Source organism: Lissotriton vulgaris, chromosome 1_1 (genome assembly GCF_964263255.1).
Source record: "Lissotriton vulgaris chromosome 1_1, aLisVul1.2, whole genome shotgun sequence".
Classification (NCBI taxonomy): domain Eukaryota; kingdom Metazoa; phylum Chordata; class Amphibia; order Caudata; family Salamandridae; genus Lissotriton; species Lissotriton vulgaris.
The window spans coordinates 230,187,775-230,193,759 of NC_141685.1; the positions used below are offsets into that span (position 1 = coordinate 230,187,775).

A 5,985-nucleotide genomic window follows, 5' to 3' on the forward strand; every position below is an offset into this window, starting at 1 on the left:
AAGCTGCAAATGGTAAAGTGAGCTGATTATATATATATATATATATATATATATTGATGAATAGAAAGATAGCTAGATAGACAGATCGATAGATATTTATTTCAATGAAATAATTTCTTCATAAAACTGATTGTTTTTGGCTAGGAATTTCTGTATTGTAATAATTTAGGAAAAAAGATTACTTGTCCTAACCAAAAGCAGCAATTCTGCCTATTACAATACTGAGAATTGATCGAGGGCATGCCTTAACCCCAGGGAGGTGAGCACTGTTTAACTAAAGCCAATAAGTCCTCGTTAGTATAGTGGTCAGTATCCCCGCCTGTCATGCGGGAGTCCGGGGTTCAATTCCCCGACGGGGAGGCGATTCCTTTTATTCACACAATTAAATAAAATGATGTACTTTCTAACATTGTAAAATATATCTGTCATTATCCTTACCTATTCCGATTGAGAAAAAAGGTTGAATTCACTGATGGCCAAAATGCTTACTGATGTGTTAACTGAAATTCAGAATATGCTCTGAATATTTCAGCATGCACAGGCGTACCATCAAAACCAATTTACGTCTACAATCTGTTGGAAAATGAGATGAAGCAGTGGTGAATCCTAGGCTGCTGTTCCACTCGATTGGCACAATTTACAAGTAGAATGACTGCTTTTGGTTAGTAGTGACCCCTGGTGGCTAATAGTTATAAGCTGCAAATGGTAAAGTGAGCTGATTATATATATATATATATATAAATATATATATTGATGAATAGAAAGATAGCTAGATAGAAAGATCGATAGATATTTATTTCAATGAATATAATTTCTTCATAAAACTGATTGTTTTTGGCTAGGAATTTCTGTATTGTAATAATTTAGGAAAAAAGATTACTTGTCCTAACCAAAAGCAGCAATTCTGCCTATTACAATACTGAGAATTGATCGAGGGCATGCCTTAACCCCAGGGAGGTGAGCACTGTTTAACTGAAGCCAATAAGTCCTCGGTAGTATAGTGGTCAGTATCCCCGCCTGTCACGCCAGAGACCGGGGTTCAATTCCCCGACGGGGAGGCGATTCCTTTTATTCACACAATTAAATAAAATGATGTACTTTCTAACATTGTAAAATATATCTGTCATTATCCTTGCCTATTCCGATTGAGAAAAAAGGTTGAATTCACTGATGGCCAAAATGCTTACTGATGTGTTAACTGAAATTCAGAATATGATCTGAATATTTCAGCATGCACAGGCGTACCATCAAAACCAATTTACGTCTACAATCTGTTGGAAAATGAGATGAAGCAGTTGTGAATCCTAGGCTGCTGTTCCACTCGATTGGCACGATTTACAAGGAGAATGACTGCTTTTGGTTAGTAGTGACCCCTGGTGGCTAATAGTTATAAGCTGCAAATGGTAAAGTGAGCTGATTATATATATATATATATATAAATATTTATATTGATGAATAGAAAGATAGCTAGATAGACAGATCGATAGATATTTATTTCAATGAAATAATTTCTTCATAAAACTAATTGTTTTTGGCTAGGAATTTCTGTATTGTAATAATTTAGGAAAAAAGATTACTTGTCCTAACCAAAAGCAGCAATTCTGCCTATTACAATACTGAGAATTGATCGAGGGCATGCCTTAACCCCAGGGAGGTGAGCACTGTTTAACTGAAGCCAATAAGTCCTCGTTAGTATAGTGGTCAGTATCCCTGCCTGTCACGCGGGAGACCGGGGTTCAATTCCCCGACGGGGAGGTGATTCCTTTTATTCACACAATTAAATAAAATGATGTACTTTCTAACATTGTAAAATATATCTGTCATTATCCTTGCCTATTCCGATTGAGAAAAAAGGTTGAATTCACTGATGGCCAAAATGCTTACTGATGTGTTAACTGAAATTCAGAATATGCTCTGAATATTTCAGCATGCACAGGCGTACCATCAAAACCAATTTACGTCTACAATCTGTTGGAAAATGAGATGAAGCAGTGGTGAATCCTAGGCTGCTGTTCCACTCGATTGGCACGATTTACAAGTAGAATGACTGCATTTGGTTAGTAGTGACCCCTGGTGGCTAATAGTTATAAGCTGCAAATGGTAAAGTGAGCTGATTATATATATATATATATATATAAATATATATATTGATGAATAGAAAGATAGCTAGATAGAAAGATCGATAGATATTTATTTCAATGAATATAATTTCTTCATAAAACTGATTGTTTTTGGCTAGGAATTTCTGTATTGTAATAATTTAGGAAAAAAGATTACTTGTCCTAACCAAAAGCAGCAATTCTGCCTATTACAATACTGAGAATTGATCGAGGGCATGCCTTAACCCCAGGGAGGTGAGCACTGTTTAACTGAAGCCAATAAGTCCTCGTTAGTATAGTGGTCAATATCCCCGCCTGTCACGCCAGAGACCGGGGTTCAATTCCCCGACGGGGAGGCGATTCCTTTTATTCACACATTTAAATAAAATGATGTACTTTCTAACATTGTAAAATATATCTGTCATTATCCTTGCCTATTCCGATTGAGAAAAAAGGTTGAATTCACTGATGGCCAAAATGCTTACTGATGTGTTAACTGAAATTCAGAATATGATCTGAATATTTCAGCATGCACAGGCGTACCATCAAAACCAATTTACGTCTACAATCTGTTGGAAAATGAGATGAAGCAGTTGTGAATCCTAGGCTGCTGTTCCACTCGATTGGCACGATTTACAAGGAGAATGAGTGCTTTTGGTTAGTAGTGACCCGTGGTGGCTAATAGTTATAAGCTGCAAATGGTAAAGTGAGCTGATTATATATATATATATATATATATATATATATTGATGAATAGAAAGATAGCTAGATAGACAGATCGATAGATATTTATTTCAATGAAATAATTTCTTCATAAAACTGATTGTTTTTGGCTAGGAATTTCTGTATTGTAATAATTTAGGAAAAAAGATTACTTGTCCTAACCAAAAGCAGCAATTCTGCCTATTACAATACTGAGAATTGATCGAGGGCATGCCTTAACCCCAGGGAGGTGAGCACTGTTTAACTGAAGCCAATAAGTCCTCGTTAGTATAGTGGTCAGTATCCCCGCCTGTCACGCGGGAGACCGGGGTTCAATTCCCCGACGGGGAGGCGATTCCTTTTATTCACACAATTAAATAAAATGATGTACTTTCTAACATTGTAAAATATATCTGTCATTATCCTTGCCTATTCCGATTGAGAAAAAAGGTTGAATTCACTGATGGCCAAAATGCTTACTGATGTGTTAACTGAAATTCAGAATATGCTCTGAATATTTCAGCATGCACAGGCGTACCATCAAAACCAATTTACGTCTACAATCTGTTGGAAAATGAGATGAAGCAGTGGTGAATCCTAGGCTGCTGTTCCACTCGATTGGCACGATTTACAAGTAGAATGACTGCTTTTGGTTAGTAGTGACCCCTGGTGGCTAATAGTTATAAGCTGCAAATGGTAAAGTGAGCTGATTATATATATATATATATATATAAATATATATATTGATGAATAGAAAGATAGCTAGATAGACAGATCGATAGATATTTATTTCAATGAAATAATTTCTTCATAAAACTAATTGTTTTTGGCTAGGAATTCCTGTATTGTAATAATTTAGGAAAAAAGATTACTTGTCCTAACCAAAAGCAGCAATTCTGCCTATTACAATACTGAGAATTGATCGAGGGCATGCCTTAACCCCAGGGAGGTGAGCACTGTTTAACTGAAGCCAATAAGTCCTTGTTAGTATAGTGGTCAGTATCCCTGCCTGTCACGCGGGAGACCGGGGTTCAATTCCCCGACGGGGAGGCGATTCCTTTTATTCACACAATTAAATAAAATGATGTACTTTCTAACATTGTAAAATATATCTGTCATTATCCTTGCCTATTCCGATTGAGAAAAAAGGTTGAATTCACTGATGGCCAAAATGCTTACTGATGTGTTAACTGAAATTCAGAATATGCTCTGAATATTTCAGCATGCACAGGCGTACCATCAAAACCAATTTACGTCTACAATCTGTTGGAAAATGAGATGAAGCAGTGGTGAATCCTAGGCTGCTGTTCCACTCGATTGGCACGATTTACAAGGAGAATGACTGCTTTTGGTTAGTAGTGACCCGTGGTGGCTAATAGTTTTAAGCTGTAAATGGTAAAGTGAGCTGATTATATATATATATATATATATATATATATATATATATATATATATAAATATATATATTGATGAATAGAAAGATAGCTAGATAGAAAGATCGATAGATATTTATTTCAATGAATATAATTTCTTCATAAAACTGATTGTTTTTGGCTAGGAATTTCTGTATTGTAATAATTTAGGAAAAAAGATTACTTGTCCTAACCAAAAGCAGCAATTCTGCCTATTACAATACTGAGAATTGATCGAGGGCATGCCTTAACCCCAGGGAGGTGAGCACTGTTTAACTTAAGCCAATAAGTCCTCGTTAGTATAGTGGTCAATATCCCCGCCTGTCACGCCAGAGACCGGGGTTCAATTCCCCGACGGGGAGGCGATTCCTTTTATTCACACATTTAAATAAAATGATGTACTTTCTAACATTGTAAAATATATCTGTCATTATCCTTGCCTATTCCGATTGAGAAAAAAGGTTGAATTCACTGATGGCCAAAATGCTTACTGATGTGTTAACTGAAATTCAGAATATGATCTGAATATTTCAGCATGCACAGGCGTACCATCAAAACCAATTTACGTCTACAATCTGTTGGAAAATGAGATGAAGCAGTTGTGAATCCTAGGCTGCTGTTCCACTCGATTGGCACGATTTACAAGGAGAATGAGTGCTTTTGGTTAGTAGTGACCCGTGGTGGCTAATAGTTATAAGCTGCAAATGGTAAAGTGAGCTGATTATATATATATATATATATATATATTGATGAATAGAAAGATAGCTAGATAGACAGATCGATAGATATTTATTTCAATGAAATAATTTCTTCATAAAACTGATTGTTTTTGGCTAGGAATTTCTGTATTGTAATAATTTAGGAAAAAAGATTACTTGTCCTAACCAAAAGCAGCAATTCTGCCTATTACAATACTGAGAATTGATCGAGGGCATGCCTTAACCCCAGGGAGGTGAGCACTGTTTAACTGAAGCCAATAAGTCCTCGTTAGTATAGTGGTCAGTATCCCCGCCTGTCACGCGGGAGACCGGGGTTCAATTCCCCGACGGGGAGGCGATTCCTTTTATTCACACAATTAAATAAAATGATGTACTTTCTAACATTGTAAAATATATCTGTCATTATCCTTGCCTATTCCGATTGAGAAAAAAGGTTGAATTCACTGATGGCCAAAATGCTTACTGATGTGTTAACTGAAATTCAGAATATGCTCTGAATATTTCAGCATGCACAGGCGTACCATCAAAACCAATTTACGTCTACAATCTGTTGGAAAATGAGATGAAGCAGTGGTGAATCCTAGGCTGCTGTTCCACTCGATTGGCACGATTTACAAGTAGAATGACTGCTTTTGGTTAGTAGTGACCCCTGGTGGCTAATAGTTATAAGCTGCAAATGGTAAAGTGAGCTGATTATATATATATATATATATATAAATATATATATTGATGAATAGAAAGATAGCTAGATAGACAGATCGATAGATATTTATTTCAATGAAATAATTTCTTCATAAAACTAATTGTTTTTGGCTAGGAATTCCTGTATTGTAATAATTTAGGAAAAAAGATTACTTGTCCTAACCAAAAGCAGCAATTCTGCCTATTACAATACTGAGAATTGATCGAGGGCATGCCTTAACCCCAGGGAGGTGAGCACTGTTTAACTGAAGCCAATAAGTCCTTGTTAGTATAGTGGTCAGTATCCCTGCCTGTCACGCGGGAGACCGGGGTTCAATTCCCCGACGGGGAGGCGATTCCTTTTATTCACAC

At 36.4% G+C, this 5,985-nt stretch overlaps 2 non-coding genes across 2 annotated transcripts; both read left to right on the forward strand.

Annotated features, from left to right (window-relative positions):
- Positions 1-3,080: 3,080 nt before the first annotated feature.
- On the forward strand, positions 3,081-3,152 carry TRNAD-GUC (transfer RNA aspartic acid (anticodon GUC)). The gene has a single exon. It is a non-coding gene; the product is annotated as a tRNA-Asp (tRNA).
- Positions 3,153-5,194: 2,042 nt separating this feature from the next.
- Positions 5,195-5,266, forward strand: TRNAD-GUC (transfer RNA aspartic acid (anticodon GUC)). The gene has a single exon. It is a non-coding gene; the product is annotated as a tRNA-Asp (tRNA).
- Positions 5,267-5,985: the final 719 nt, after the last annotated feature.